Raw genomic sequence first — 16562 nt, forward strand, 5'->3', positions numbered from 1 at the left:
TATCTCTACAGTTCTTTTGGTTTGTTTCTTCTTTTGTCAAGAGCAATGGACAGTTCAGTAACTGGTGAGCCCTTAGCCACTGGCATTATTATCTTCTGCCTCCGCCATGTTTTCAGATCGTAAGAAGGGATAGACGATTCATCCTGAGGGTAGTGAATAAGGAACTAAGGAATAATTATAAAATCAAGTGATTTAGAAACGAGGCAACAAATTAAAATAAGGGTAGCTACTTGCTGCCTGTAATGCTGACGTATTTCTACGATCTGCTGCAAGAAGTCGAAAAGCCGTTATTTCCACAGGTATGACCGCTTTCTGCTTCTGATAAAACGTCGAAGATATGAAGTACGTAGCTTTCACTGTCGTTACTTGGATATAGGTGTAATAAGATGGTTCAAATGGCTCGGAGCACTATGGGACTTAACTACTGAGGTCATCAGTCCCCTAGAACTTAGAACTACTTAAACCTAACTAACCGAAGGACATCACACACATCCATGCCCGAGGCAGGATTCGAAACTGCGACCGTAGCGGGTGTAATAAGAGACATAGTATGTACCTGTGGACATTACATTTCCACTGCAAGCTAGAAACACTCGAAAAGCAGTCAGAAATAACAATGTTTCAATTGGCTCGCCAAGACGAGAAACAGCATTTCAATTGTTGCATGCACATTATTCAGCATTAATAAACTAATTATACAAATGAAAAAAAATAAATAAATAAAAAATGGTCGGTATTATTACGAAAGTAGGAATATCCTAAAAGTGTGGTGCTTAGATATATTTAATTTGTTGAAATGTACTGCTGACAAAGGGAGATCTACTTTCATGACAATGTTCTTGTAACTGCAGCTCACAAGGCAGACATGGCCAGCGTCTGCATTCCTGTCGCGCGTATTATCCTCCGCTGCTGACAATCCACTGACAGTGTGTTGTGCGACAGATCAATTCTTTCCTTTTCTCAGTAACAACTATTTCATTCGCCATCACACAGTTTGGCCAGAGCAGTAGGTGAGTAACCAGCATCCGGCAGGTGCGTATTATTCCGCCTGAAGGAACGGTCGTCATTATTTTACTACTGCTCAGACAAGAGAAGGAATAAAATCCTTTGCTAAGTTTCCATTCCAGTCGCTCAGTGTCAGACACTATGGGTTACGGGGATTCGACCAAAACTCCAACAGAATTGGCAATTAATTTTTGTGTGAGTTGTTAACCTTTTCTCACTCGAAGAAGCGTCACCATTTATGAGTAACGGCCACATTTCTCTTGTTGACAATTTTAATTGTACTTTGTCAAAACACAGCGTAATTTGCGCAAACTCATCTTACAGCAGCTACTGCGGCAGAATCCTGAAACAGAGTGCCTCAGAAAACAACTAACTGGCAATCACAGAGGTCAATAGCTTACGAAAACCTCAGTGTCGGTTTGTAGTAACATAAGAGAAGAAATTTCATTTTTATTTTCGTACTCGGAAAATAAAATGAGACAGGGTTGTAGCCTATCACCGATGTTATTCAATCTGTATATTGATCAAGCAATAAAGAAAACAAAAGAAAAGTTCGGAGTAGGTATTAAAATCCATGGAGAGGAAATAAAAACTTTGAGGTTCACCGATGACATTGTAATTCTGTCAGAGACAGCAAAGGACTTGGAAGAGCAGTTGAACGGAATCGACAGTGTCTTGAAAGGAGGATATAAGATGAACATCAACAAAAGCGAAACGAGGATAATGGAATGTAGTCGAATTACCGACGATGCCACTCGATGCCACTCGCGAGCGGCACAGCCAAGGCGGATGGGAGCAGTCAGTGGTACCAAAGTACCATCTGCCACACACTGCCACGCGGCTTGCCGGCACGTACATACAGACTTAGGTGTTAGACTTGCAAGTTTGCTGAAAGTCCTACAGCGGCATGAGGTACAATACAGAGGTCTCACAAGTCACATCCAGTATAAACCCCACCCCACGCCCGATTCTGTCAAGACTACAACTCGCACTTATACTACACGTGTAATCTATTACTTTACAAATGCGCCACTGTCTCGAATATTTGACGTTATGCATGGAAGCGAGAGAAACTTTTGAGAAGGTTTGAGATAATGTTCAAACTTTGTTGCAAGTTGCCAAGTGCTGTCATTCCCAGACAATGGATGAACGTATCGTGGGTTATTTGGGCTCCACGAGATGCGATGGCAATCTCCGTATCTGCCTCGTTCAGCGTAATACTTGTCTCGCTGTAAGAGGGCTTTAAACACAAGTTTGTACCTCTTAGCGAGCAGTTTACGATAGAACTTTTAAATTCGCCGGATAACAGCGTGAAATACTGAGAATAAAATTTTTGTTGCCTCCAGAAGTCGTTTGAGGCGCCTTAGTTAACGCCATAGGTTCACCTACGTAACTATTTGTAAGAGGCTTGTACAGACGACGTGGGCCATTTCTAGTTTGATGTAGGCTTGTCGATATAAACGAATTTTATTTAGTCAAGACGGAGTCCGAAGTATCCTACTTACTTCACCAGAGTACTTTCAGTCACAGTTTCACTTCTAAATATGGAATAAAATTTCCAGAGTGAAATTTTCGCTCTGCAGCAGAGTGTGCACTGATATAGAACTTCTTGGAAGATTGAAACTGGATGTCCGACCGAGGCTCGAACTCCCGACCTTTGCCTTTCGCGAGCTAGTGCTCTACTACCTTTTTTTTTCCATTTTGTTCGTTGTTGATCGTTGTGTTTGGTCGTTGCGGACGTCACATGACATCCGGTCAGGTTCGTTTGTTGATCCTTGGACTCAGTTTTTTTTATTGCAAAGGCCAAACAGCCCTCTGACCGAACACGCTGAGCTACCGTGCCGGCTTATCTGAGCTACCGAAGCACAACTCAAAACACCGCCTCATAGGTCTACTTCCGCAGCAGAGCACTTGCCCGCGAAAGGCAAATGACCCGAGTTCTCGACTCTCGGCCCGGCACACAGTTTTAACTTGCCAGGAAGATTCGTGCAATAAAATTTGTTTCGCGAGAGGCCGTGTCTGAGGGAACAAGTAATTTTCTTTCATTTCTATTCTGTCACTTAGTAGCAAGCTGAGTTTATTGTACCTAAATGAGTTGTGAAATGCATATTGCTGCCTTTTCAGATCACTAAAACGAAAAAATTTGTTTGTTTTGAGATTAAACTGAGTACATACTGTCAATTCTAACAGCTGTCTGTACTTTGCGGCTCTTTATACTGAATTCAACTATTAGTACCGGCAATAGTTGCAACATTTTTTGCAAACAAATCTTGCACTCTTCAGACAGCACGGGGAGATTGCGCGTCGTCCCCACCTGCTGCTGCGCCCACACGCACACTCGCCCGCCCTGCCGTGGGAAAGCGACTGAGCGCCGCCTCGCTGTCCCACAGCCGGCGGGCCGGGGCAGCGGCATTCAGGTCACGTGACCCCCTCCGCCGCCAGCAACGAAAGCCGCAAGCCACGACCTTGGCGCTTCGTGCAGCGTTTCATTGCTTTTTCCGAGAAGCGAGCACACGCAACGCTTACTGCGACAGAACGCTGCCTAACGAATAAACAACTCCGTCGCTCGCTTCTCCCTACGTCATCGCCTGTATTTTCCGTAGTTATTTTGATTTCAGTCTTAACCGAGAAGCTCATAGGTCACAAGTACATAACGTAATTAATTCGCATGATCTGGCCATTCATCTTATAGCGTTTCAGTTGACTACCTGCTGCCCTGGTGTCCATGCAAGAGCTTAAAATTTTCTGTCTGCTCCTATGTACTGCGCCAAGTACGACGGTCGAAATATTTATTTTGCAGCAGCAGTTTTTCCAGTAAGCGGTAGTAATTTTTAACAGTTCGTAATAAGAGGGTGTCATGTGTGCTGTGACTGGCTGAGGCAGAACACACTGAGCTGTCGCCGTATTCGGTTTTATACTATCGGCGCTTTGGTGCCACATTTGCTCACTTTGTATTGAAACTTATGTCTAAAGCAAAAAAGTCCACCGAACACTCGATGTACCTGCGCAATTTCTTACAATACAGCGGTGCAAAATAACGGAATACCAAAACGTCATCCCCGTAAGCTGCAGTTACTTTATGGTCAAATACCAAGTTTAATTTCCGCCGCTTCAGTGTAACCACAGCAAGGCCAACACTGTGGATCACCGCACAAAACTGTTGACGTCATAGTAGTTTTGTATAGTCCTGCCTGACAAATTTCGTTCCACAAAAGCCACTTTCATAAACTTTTGCATCAACTGGAAACACTGTACTATTCGTCATGTGAAGAGTGGGTATTGCATCTCATAATGCGAGAAAAGACGCTACCACACCAATTACTACACTTTTTTCAAGACCTTCCCAGTGACCTCTGCTCGTGTTGAGACAGTATTTGACTGCCGTGTCCTCTACTGAGTCCTGACTACTGGACTGGCGTAAGGGCTCGTGGGTTCTCTCCCAGCAGTTGCTTTCCTGCTCAGAAATCCGCGCCCCGCCGTGGTGTGTCAGAACGTGGCGGCATCTGCTGGACCGCGGCCACACAGGACGGGCCTGGGAATTATTTTTGCATTTTTCATTATTATTCACTATCGTTGTTGGTTCGAGTATTTAGCTTTGCTGCCACTCGTTCTCGGCCGACGATAAACTGCTACAAAGATAATAAACATCAAATAAAAATTTGATTAATAAAAAGATAAAAAATCAGCTCCTTATTCTCATGTCAAGTAGACAGACTTTCACCCCAATTAATTCTGAGACGACAGGTAAGACTGCGTACTTCCGCAGGTGATGTACATCGAAGATACCCCTAAAATATAGATACGCTTCTCGTCCAATTTCGCATCAAGAACTTACTTACATTTTACCATGCAATATGCAACAAAGTTTTCCAGATGAATCATTCGTATAATTTATGCCACACAACATTTTCACCGTGTACATGATTACGGCGCGATTCACTCTTAAGAGCCTGGCAGAAGGTTCATCGAATTACCCTGCGACTAATTCTTTCCCGTTATACTTTCCCAAGAGCGCGCGAGAAAAATGCACACTTTAAGACGTTCCACGACCTCTTTAATTCTCTTGTTTTATTACGATGGTCTTTTCACTCTATGCAGCGAAATATTCTGGTACTGGCAGGGCAAAACTGGTGACTGAAATTTCGTAAAAAGATCTCGCCCCGACGAAATGGCCTTTCACTTATTGTCATCGCAACTCGCGTGTCACATCCGTGGCACTTTCTCCCCTACTTAGTAATAAAACAAAACAAACTGTCCTCCTTTGGACTTTTTCGATGTTCTCAGTCAATCGCATCTGGTAAGCATCCCTTCTCCACAGCAAACATTCCGAAGGAGGAGACGTCAAGGGATCACCAATTTAGTAGCGTGGTGTCGGCCGTCTCTCCAGTAGCTCTATTGTATCTAAGTGTTCTGCCCATAAAATGCGCTCTGTGGTTCGCCTTCACAACAACATTTTCTGTGTGTTCTTTCCAATTTAAGTTGTCCGTAATGGTAATTTCAATCGGTTTTGCATATAGCTTAACACGTCATTATGTAGGATCAGTTGCAAGTATTCGTACAAATAAGTTACCGTCTCCAAATCATTTTGCATTTCGTTTCGATGTTCTGCTGACCTTACCAGACGGTAAATGTCATTTTATACAGTCTAAAATGGCTGCTCACATTATCTAGTAAAGCAATTACGTACGTCAGGAACGGCAGAGGACCTTCAACACTTCCTCGGAGCACCATAGATGCACCTTCTGTTTTACTCGATGACTTTCCTCGAATGACTACGAACTGCGACCTTTCTGCGAGGAAATGACGAATCCAGTCGCACAACTGGGAAGGCACTCCCTGGACACGCCGTTTCAAATGGTTCAAATGCCTCTAAGCACTATGGGACTTAACATCGGAGGTCATCAGTGCTCTAGACTTAGAACTACTTAAACCTAACTAACCTAAGTACATCACACACATCCGTGCCTGATGCAAGATTCGAACCTGCGACCGTAGCAGCAACGCGGTTCTGGACTGAAGTGCCTAGAACCGATCGGCCACAGAGGCCGGCGACACGCAGTTCGATTACAAGTTGCATGTGAGGCCCGCTGTCATGAGCCTTCTCGAAATTCATAAATATGGAATAGATTTGAGATCCTCTGTCGACAACGCTCTTATTTGGTGTGAAAAAAGAGCTAGTTGTGCTTTACAAGAAATTTATTCTGAACAAATCGCTTTCTTTGAGGTAACTCATTTTCGAACAGGGTATATATTCCGAAATTATTCTGCAGATTGATTCCAGTGATGTGAGGCTGTCTTTCATCGCATTACTCCCATTTCCTATCTTGAGTATTGGTGTGACCCGTGCGACTTTCCTGTCTTTAGCTACGCATGTTTCTTCGTGTGAGTGGTTGTACGGGGTCCATCAGACGAGCCTTGATGCTGACTATTTACTTTACCAAAGTAGAATGTTCAACAAGTAGAAGATTAATCACCTCTAAAGTATCACTGCACTGTTATGTTCGACAACAACGTCTGAAGCAAGAGATCAAACTGGTAACTGTATCTTTCAGCATCACTCAGTACGGCTGTAAATACACATACAGAGGCAGGCAGGTTATGTGGGGGGTCAGCATGAAAATATCACCAGCGGCTGTCTTGAGCCCCAGTGGGGAGAGTTCAGCAGTACTGTGCGACACGCTTCCGGCACGGGTGCGCCGGCCAGAGTGGTGAGGGAGGAGGGCCGACACCCGCCGTGGCTCCGCACCAGCGTTAGGAGGCAAACACAGCTCCACTGCAAAACTACGCGCGGCCAAAACCCCACAGCAGAACTAAATTACAGTAAGGAGAGCCTTATGTGCGGCATTCAACGAATTTAGAAGTCAAATCCTGTCTACCAACTTGACAGGATGTACTGGTACCAGGAAGTTTTAGTCCCACTTTAAGTGAATAAATAGGTCGAAACCATCTGTCCACCCCAACCCCCCCCCCCCCCCCCCGTTTTTACGCTTCCCTCCACTACTAAATTGGGGATCCCTTGCTGTCTGAGAATGTGTCCTGTCAACTGATGCCTCCTAGTCAGGTTGTGTCACAAATTTCTTTGCGCGGCAATTCTATTCAGTATCTCATTACTTACGTGATCTACACATCAATTCTTGTGCATTCTTCTGTAGCACTGCAATCTAAAATCTTTGTTCCTTTCCTGTCTGAACTTTTTATCGTCGACATTTCACTTCCAGAAAAGGCTACACACTAATACTGTCAGGAAAGACTTCTTAATATTTAAATTTATATTCGAATTTTAAACATTTCTCTTCTTCGGAAACGCTATTCTCGCCCTTACCAGTGTGCACTTTATATCTTCTCTACTTTGTCTACCATCAGTTAAGCATAACTAGCAAAGGTCACCTACTACTTTTAGCGTCTCTTTTCATAATCTAATTTCCTCAGAATCGCCTAATATAATCTGGCTACATTGTATCGCTTTTGTTGATCTTGTATCTTCCTTCCACGACACTGTCCATTACGTTTAACTCCTCTTCCAATTCCTCAGAAAACCTCAAAAACTTGGATTACAGAGAAAAGCCCCAAATACTAAACGTCTTTTCCCAAAACTGTTTCACTGACTAATATTGGTCCGTAGTTCCGCCTTTAATAATCGCACAAACGTCAAAATAGCAGATATCGAAAGATGCGACCATGTGATAGAAAACCAAGTGGAATCGCAAGAGAAAGTGCTACTGCGCTTTTTCTGAGAACTGTCTTGAGCCGCCATTTCGGGAACCCACACACATTGGGAATGTTTTAGACGATGAAACTAGAAAGTGACCTGACGCTATAGATATTGTAACTATAAGGACAGGAATTGATGATCTCTATTTCAACGTAGGGACGATGGTTACTGAAGCTAACACATGCTTCACGAAGCCTACGAGAATATCTATGATGGATATAGTAGATAGGCTGGTATTAGTATCTTAAGACAATGAATAGGCATCATTTAATTTCGATATTATGGACGTGAAAGAATTATGGACAAGGTGTAAAATAATTGGAAATTGCGCTCTGAAGCAGTACGAGCCGAGTGAGTGGATTAAGGGCGGTTTGATCACAAAATTGCGGAAAATCCAAAGCATACAACTTCCATGTCGTAACTCACTTTGCCAAGTACCTGAGAAAATTCTAATCCCACGGCACAGCTGGGGTGTGATCCGAAAGGAGAAAGTAACCTACTTCCAGCCGCTTTACGGTGTGTGGTGGAGGGTACTTTCAGCACCAGGGCCTTTCTGCGCTCCTCCGGCGCGCCGCCTTCTTTGCCGCACATGCCCCCCCCCCCCTCCTTCACCCACTCCCTCCGTCACCCACTACTGCCAGTACTTTTCCGCGTGTTGCCGCACTGCGTCAGCTGCTCGGGGAAGTCCCGGCCTCTGTGCAGCCCGGGCTGGCCGCAGCGGACGCAGATGTCTCCACCGGCGGCAGACCGCTCTCTCCCGGCGGCTGTGTTGTGTGTCTCCCCAGTGTCCAGGCTTGCAGACACAGTGTTTACTCCCGCGCATGTCAACAAAACGCCAGCCACACCCGAGTATTCTGGCTGTTGTGTCGTTTGTGCCCCGAAAGAGGCTTCCAGCGCGGAAGCTTCACTCTTGCCAGCTGAGCTAGCCGCCCATGCCTTAACGACACAGCTTTAAACATGTCCAGATACGCAAGCTTCATCTGTCGTGCGTCACAAAATTAAAATGTCAGCAAGTTTTACAACAGTATACGCTACCCTGCAGCGTTCACGGTTCATTCTGTCCTTTATACGGAAGATATGCAAGCGTCACATCTGACACACTAAAAAAACTTACAAAATTGCAATTTGTGATATTTTTCCGATAGACAATCTGTTTGCGTGTCAGAAACATAACCCCAGTAGAAACGTTACCACCGATCTGTGGTTCATCTAGCTTGGAAAGAGTTTTACATTTATTGTGAAATTTATTCCCATTTCGCGAATCCGAATTGACGTCCGCTATTTGCGAAACATGTAAACGTTTTGCCGGAGCGGGACTCGAACCCGAATCCCGCACAAACTTCCATGTGCGACAAACGGCTCACGTAAATCCAGATTCGTGAAATGCGAATCCATTTCGCTTTATTTACGCAGCTGTAATCGTGAGACGAGAGTGTGTGCATCTCCCAAGGGCAGTGTATGTGATGCAGAGATGGTATTGACACAGCCATTGTAACTATCGAGTTCTATTTGTTTCAGAATATCTAGGCGTTACTGTAGCTCGATTAAGGATCTAGTTGAATACACTGGAATATGCAGTTGGAACTATCGTGCATTGACGGAGACGGAGACTATTGGGTTAAGATTTCCCACAGCAGTCTTGTCAGGGCGCGAACAAGCGGATACGTCTGTGACGTGGCCCACTTGTACTTTGATAGCGATTTGTCTCTACTTCGAAATTACGCTGTCTGCTTCGCGAGCGGTAGTTTCAACTCTCATTTCTTGCACAGAAGGACGCAGATTTCATTTCCATTCCGAGCTCAGTACCAAACTGCACTCGTGAATGACGTCAGCAGGGCAGTGTCGTACACATTGATGTCTTCTGATGTCACTTAAACGATGTGAAAACGGCGTCTTCCTTACAGGTAAAACACAGCACATGTCGATAATTTTGAAATTCGTCTCTGCTTGTACGTATTTAAACTGATGTCTGCATATAAGTACCGAAAAGAGGTATCACGTTTTTGTGAATAAAGTTAACACACTAGAGAGAACAAGACGGGCTGCATGTCGTACAGACAAATGTGCCCGCCGATATGCAGCATGTAACACCATAGCTCTAATGCTCTACTGATTCATTTTGCCTTTTGTTTTATTTAATGTCAGATCGTTGAGTTTCTGTAAATGATGTTTGAATCGATGGCAAAATTGTATAGTCCTTTCTTTGTAAAAACTCTGATGTCATGGTTTGATTCTATGCAATGTAGTGTATCTATCATTTAAATTCTTTGTCTCATTTGGAGGGAGACAAAACTTAATGTATATAATTGTAATTTTGTTTAAATAATTTTTTGTAGAAATGTCAATATATGCTAATGTTCTGTTCTTTTTTTTTTAATGTTTGTTTGCTGTTATGTAAACTGCTGACCTTCACTTAGGGTTCTTAAGTTATTTCATATGTAAAAGGTGTTGTGGTTCCCCTCGGGAACGGAACTTTGTAGCACGCGCTAAACGTGGTGGGCATGGACAGAAAGGTGGAACCAGGAGTCAGTCGGGGCCGAGCTACCAAACTGTCAACTGCTCACGTAAAAGTTGTGTATTGTGCTGGTACCGAGAGAGGCTTTCCGTGGCGCTTTCCAATGCCTCGGATGGGTGGATAAAGAGCTGGAACTATTCTTGAATTGATATCTATCATCTCCACCAAGATATGACAGGGTCCAGCAGTTCTACCTGCAAATCCACCTACCTACATGCAATCGCCACCACATTGCGCAGCCACTGAAAAGGAACCAAGGAATAGTAGAAGTGTGTGGTGAAGGATCAGCTCATTGGATGTTTTAGTGTGGACAAATACAAGGTAACTTATACTCGAACTCTTATACCTACCTTGATTTTTTTATCCTTAGTCACACAACCACTTAGGGTCCTTCCCATGCTAAAGTGATTACCGAGTGTCTTTATTGAAAGAACATTAAAGCTCAGTGTTTTAGCAGAACTGAGTAATATAGTAAATAATGCTTGCTGAAAATAATTTCTCTATTAAAACTGTTTATTAAAATTTTATTGCCTACTTCTAAAGTGAAAGTCCTCAAAACTGAGGCTTATGAAGTTTGCTTAGTAAATGATGACAGTGCAGTCTGTTGAAAATCAACCAAAGGCGAGCTGTTGTCTTATAACCACATCGAGTTGTGTTCTACTGCAGTAAGAGTTGAGAACTAATACTATTGAAGGTTACATGTTCATACTTGTTAAGGCCTTGTTTCTTCAGTGTATTGAAATTGTGTTTAGTATGCTCTGCTACAGTGGTCATGATTAAGGGCCCCTCTCCACTCAAAGTAGTTTCTACTATTCTTGCTATTCAAGTGAAATTCTGTACAATATTGGGTTCCTCTTGTGTATCAAAAGTGACCATTAATGGTGTAACAGGAGCAACAGTTTGTCAATTGTGCTCATGCTAGATAACGATTCATAGAAAGACCACTATCTATGAAAACAATTTCTTTATTCAAAAGACAGTGAGGAGTAATCTGTTGGTTAATTCCATTTAATTTTCATTTTAAGTAGAAAGGTGCTTAGTAGCGAGAGACTTAATCTACGCAGAGTAACTAAATTTACTGTGGACCATATCCATATTTCATGTCAGACAAGACTTCGTTTGAAAAGTAATATTAACTCTGTGTCGAATTTACGATTCTACAGTGAATATTAGTAGTAACGATATTGAGAGGACTAAGTCTTCAAGGTAATAGTGTGTTTTGTTATGTGTTATATTTATGCAAATAGTTTGTTCTGATTTGGTAGCTCCAGCCCTAACGTGAACATGCTATATTCAGGTGCCAGAGTTCATTGCACTCGCGTGTGGCAAAGTATATGTTGTGTTGGTCCGTTACAGTTACTCACACCTATTTTGTCGAACAAGAATGTCAATCATTCTCTTGCCTAATTAGGCTGGCGACCGTTTTCTTTATTCTTTGAACAGTGTAGATCGGTAAGATATTGTTTGTTACTGTTTAAATATTTACGTAATTTTGTGTTTGACTTCCGATAAACCACCTCCGTAAGGTACAACATGGTCAACATAACAAAATTCCTGTCAGAAGGTAACACTGCTCCGTTGCTTTATACTATAATTGCTTGAATAAAAATAATTTCATTATACGAACTGCCTCCAGTTTTGAGGTTATGGTATAACAGTAGCTGTATTTGACAGAAGTGTTATACGTGGCTTTTCTGGGACAGGACTATTTGCTCTTTTGGGGCATAGCACGTAATATACCAAATTTGGTATCTGATTGCACACGCTACGTACAACCGGTTGCAGTGTTACAAGCAGCCTGTGTCGGCAGCTTCGGCAGCATTTGGTCTGGACTGGGGATACGCCACGACGCTGCAGAAACAGTCTGTGTGCGCCTCGCGCCGCCCTGTACGACCGAAGGTGTACCACGTGTGGAGCAGCCGCCAACGGCACTCTTAAACCTGAACTCCAGAAAGTAAGTTGCTTATATACGAATGCACCTGAAAAAGAGATGAGATAATGTTTTCCTAACAGAATATATGAATCAAAATCAACTGACAAAGTACTGGCGCATTTGTGGACGTCACGGACACACGCGCTCTGAGAATAGAGATTGGCCAATGGCGAGTGTCTCAGAAACAGCCATTCAGCAGCGATCCGGTAATATTCTCGCTCGCCACCCTGTCGTGACACGGGAATATTACTATCCGTGAGTTCAGCAGCGCAATTCGCCTGGAAGGGCTGAAGAAACTGACACTCGCCACCCCACTGCCAGCCCGACTGCCGTCCCTCCACTCCTGAGGGCGTGGAGCGGCTCCCACTCCCTCCCTCCCTCCCACCCTCCCAACCGCAGCACGTCTCTGCGCTAAGCGTCCCGGGCAGTTTCCCCGTCGGCGCTACGCGAAACGGCGTTTTACCGCGGGGGAAAATGCGGGGGGGGGGGGGGGGGGGGGGGGGGAGCTGTTAGGGCGTAGGCGGGAGCGCGCGCATTTCCCGCCGCGGGTAAATCGTTCGCACGAAGCGCTGTTCCACAGGACACTTTCTCCCGGCAGAAAACGCGCGGATTTTCGGTGGCAGAACCGCTCGACCGCGGCTGCTCGCGCACCGACTGTCAGCCTGCTGTGTGGAGCGGGGCAGGGTGGACGAGGACGTGCTTTGGCTGTCGCTGAAACTGCCCGGGACGCTTAGCGCAGAGACGTGCTGTGGGTGGGAGGGTGGGAGGGAGGGAGGGAGTGGGAGCCGCTCCACGCCCTCAGGTTCTGAAACTATACGGCTGCTCGAGCAAGAAGAGGAGGAGGACACCAAAATTTTCGACGAAGAAATGGCTGCAAAGAAGAGAGGAGAGTCTCTCACCTATAAATGTTGCTAGTTTTAGAGTGTGGTGATTTCGACAATTACCTAAGAATGGATGGAGAAACTTACCAGCACTTGCTCCCCCTTCGTGAGCCCTTTACTACAAAGACAGGAGACACAGATGGGGAGAGCTGCGGCACCGCATGAGAAATCACACCAACATTAAGGTACTTAGCTACTGGCCCTACATACCGTCATCTGCAGCACAGTGTTGCTATTTCACAACTGGGTCTCTCGAAAATTATGCCAGATACTTGTGCCGCAATTTTCTATGCTTTGATAAATGAACACATGGAGGTAGGTTGTAAATTAAAAAAAAAAAAAAGTTGACGTTATATGTAGCTGTGTTTTTCCTTCCTATGTTACAGTTCCCAAGGTCTCAGGAGGGATGGATTTACAATGCAAAAGAGTTCCGAAATGTCTCGATCATATCGATGGCGAACACGTGCACGTTTATCCTCCCTCCTCCTGGAGAGTGGTAACTACAATGGCTACTGTAACATGGTGCTGCTTGTAACAGTAAACGCAAATTACGAGTTCACTGTGGAGGCTTTGGAACCAATGACGGGATACCTGATGGTGGCGTTGTGCGAAACACAGTATTTTGCAACAAACCGAAGAAAAGTTAAGAGTACCGTATGAATCTTGTGTCATAGGTCACAAACTGCCGTATGTTTTTGCAGGAGAGATGCCTTCTGCGTAAGGCACGATTTTATTGATCCCTATAGTCTCAAGGTACTAAATCCTGAGAAGGTGGTTTGCTATTATCCCCAATCCCGTTGTCGAAGAACTGTGGAGAACGTGTTTCCGACTCTCTCTTCCACATTCCAGTCCTTTAAAAAGTGATACAGAAAATATGCAGAATGCGGCGCCTGGCTGCTGTGTACTCTGTAACTACTTACGACGAAGATGCGGCCAGCTCTACGCACCACCAAGCACGTTTTACGCACAAAACCCGGAGGACGGTGCTTCTGCTGAAGTAGAGGTACCATGTTCTGAATATTGCCACTAATGGATGCGGGGAGCAGACTGGGCAGTCGCTGGGTTTATCTACCTGTTTGCGAAGCTGTAATTTCGTATTTAATACTTCTGTTACTCTCACTTGCGTATTACGACGATATGCAGTTTAACTTATACACGACATTTCTGAACTCTTCAAAACGGGTCATTTTCATTACTTTTTGTCTTGCGTAAGCCTCAAGATATGTAATGTCAGCGGCTGCCCATGTTTCCAAAACAGTGACTGACCATCAACGGATAAGCCTTAGAGGGCTAAAAAAAATGAAATTTGCTATAGATTTCTCTCGAACATATGTAGCAAATATGTGCGCAAATGTCCCTTCAGGAAAACTAATAACATAGTAGTCTACCCCTAGTCTTGCCGTTATTGCACTGGAAATGACAAAATTCTACCGTCGTCGTATGCTGGACGTACAAATGTACACTGCTCTTTAATCGTGTCATTTGAACCTCAAGTAAAGAAGTTTGTAAGTGACAGCGTCACAGTCGCCCATTCTTTCATAACAAAGGATGCTATTAATGCCGAAGCACGATTGCGGCAAATTTTTGGCACAAAAAGCCACACAGAACTCGAGGCGTTTCGGAGAGATCCCTTGTGCTTTGCTTTGTCAGCACGCCTTGGACTTCTCGCGCAAATTTTAACACAAGAACAGCCAAACAAAGCACTGCAGCGTTGCATAGTACAAAAAAAAAAGTGTTGTATCTGATAGCTTCCCTTTCATCAGCTAATCTCAAAGCAGAAGCGTGACGTCACAGATGAAAAGAGAAGCTTGCAATATTTGATTTCACGAAGCAAAACATCACGACAACACTTCGAGAATCCGCCTGCTGCTAATCCAGCCTTCGCCTCAGTCTAACCGACGTGCAGGGGAGCGCAGCAGGTCTCTCACTCAGCACAGCCTTAGTTCCATAAAACTGTGAAAATACCGAAATGAAGAAGGTTGTATACATAGAAGAATCCTGGAGATACTAGAAGGTATCAGATAGATTATATAATGGTAAGACAGAGATTTAGGAACCAGGTTTTAAATTGTAAGACATTTCCTGGAGCAGATGTGGACTCTGACCGCAGGCTATTGGTTATGAACTGTAGATTAAAAACTGAAGAAACTGCAAAAAGGTGGGAATTTAAGGAGATGCGACCTGGATAAACTGACTAAACCAGACGTTGTACAGAGTTTCAGGGAGAGCATAAGGGAACAATTGACAGGAATGGGGGAAAGATATACAGTAGAAGAAGAATGGGTAGCTCTGAGGGATGAGGTAGTGAAAGCAGCAGAGGACCAAGCAGGTAAAAAGACGAGGGTTAGTGGAAATCCTTGGGTAACAGAAGAAATATTGAATTTAATTGATGAAAGGAGAAAATATAAAATGCAGTTAATAAAGCAGGCAAAAAGGAATACAAATGTCTCAAAAATGAGATCGATAGGAAGTGCAAAATGGCTAAGCAGGGATGGCTAGAGGACAAATGTAAGGATTTAGAGGCTTATCTCACGAGGGGTAAGATAGATACTGCCTACAGGACAGTTAAAGAGACCTCTGGAGAAAAGATAACCACTTGTATGAACATCAAGAGCTCAGATGGAAACCCAGTTCTAAGCAAAGAGGGGAAAGCAGAAAGGTGGAAGAAGTATTAGAGGGTCTATACGAACTTAAGGACAATATTCTGTAAATAGAAGAGAATGTAGATGAAGAAATGGGAGATACAATAGTGCGTGAAGAGTTTGACAGAGCACTGAAAGACCTAAGCCAAAACAAGGCCCCGGGAGTAGACAACATTCCATTAGAACTATTGACGGCCTTGGGAGAGCCAGTCCTGACAAAACTCTACAATCTGGTGAGCAAGATGTTCGAGCCAGGCGAAATACCCTCAGACTTCAAGAAGAATATAATAATTCCAATTCCAAAGAAAGCAGCTGTTGACAGATGTGAAAATTACCGAACTATCAGTTTAATAAGTCACAGCTGCAAAATACTAATGCGAATTCTTTACAGACGAATGGAAAAACTGGTAGAAGCAGACCTCGGGGAAGATCAGTTTGGATTCCGTAGAAATGTTGGAACATGTGAGGCAATACTGACCTTACGACTTATTTTAGAAGCTAGATTAAGAAAAGGCAAACCTACGTTTCTCGCATTTGTAGACTTACAGAAAGACTTTGACAATGTTGGCTTGTATACTCTCTTTCAAATTCTAAATGTGGCAGGGGTAAAATACAGGGAGAGGAAGGCTATTTACAATTTATACAGAAATCAGATGGCAGTTATAAGAGTCGAGGGGCCTGAAAGGGAATCAGTGGTTGGGAAGGGAGTGAGACAGGGTTGTAGCCTCTCCCCGATGTTATTCAATCTGTATATTGAGCAAGCAGTAAAGGAAACAAAAGGAAAATTCGGAGTAGGTATTAAAATCCATGGAGAATAAACAAAATCTTTGAGGCTCGCCGATGACGTAGTAAATCTGTCAGAGACAGCAAAGGA

General features: G+C 43.9%; 1 protein-coding gene across 1 annotated transcript in view; it reads right to left on the reverse strand.

Moving 5' to 3' along the window:
• The window catches only part of LOC124553603 (BRCA1-associated RING domain protein 1-like), a 40854-nt gene extending 37502 nt beyond the window's left edge, over positions 1–3352 (reverse strand). The window contains exon 1 of the mRNA XM_047127458.1: positions 3320–3352. The gene's annotated coding sequence lies outside the window, so the exon portion shown is untranslated. The remainder of the gene's footprint in view (positions 1–3319) is intronic.
• Between the last annotated feature and the right edge of the window lie 13210 nt (positions 3353–16562).

The sequence above is a fragment of the Schistocerca americana genome, chromosome 11 (genome assembly GCF_021461395.2).
Source record: "Schistocerca americana isolate TAMUIC-IGC-003095 chromosome 11, iqSchAmer2.1, whole genome shotgun sequence".
Lineage (NCBI taxonomy): Eukaryota > Metazoa > Arthropoda > Insecta > Orthoptera > Acrididae > Schistocerca > Schistocerca americana.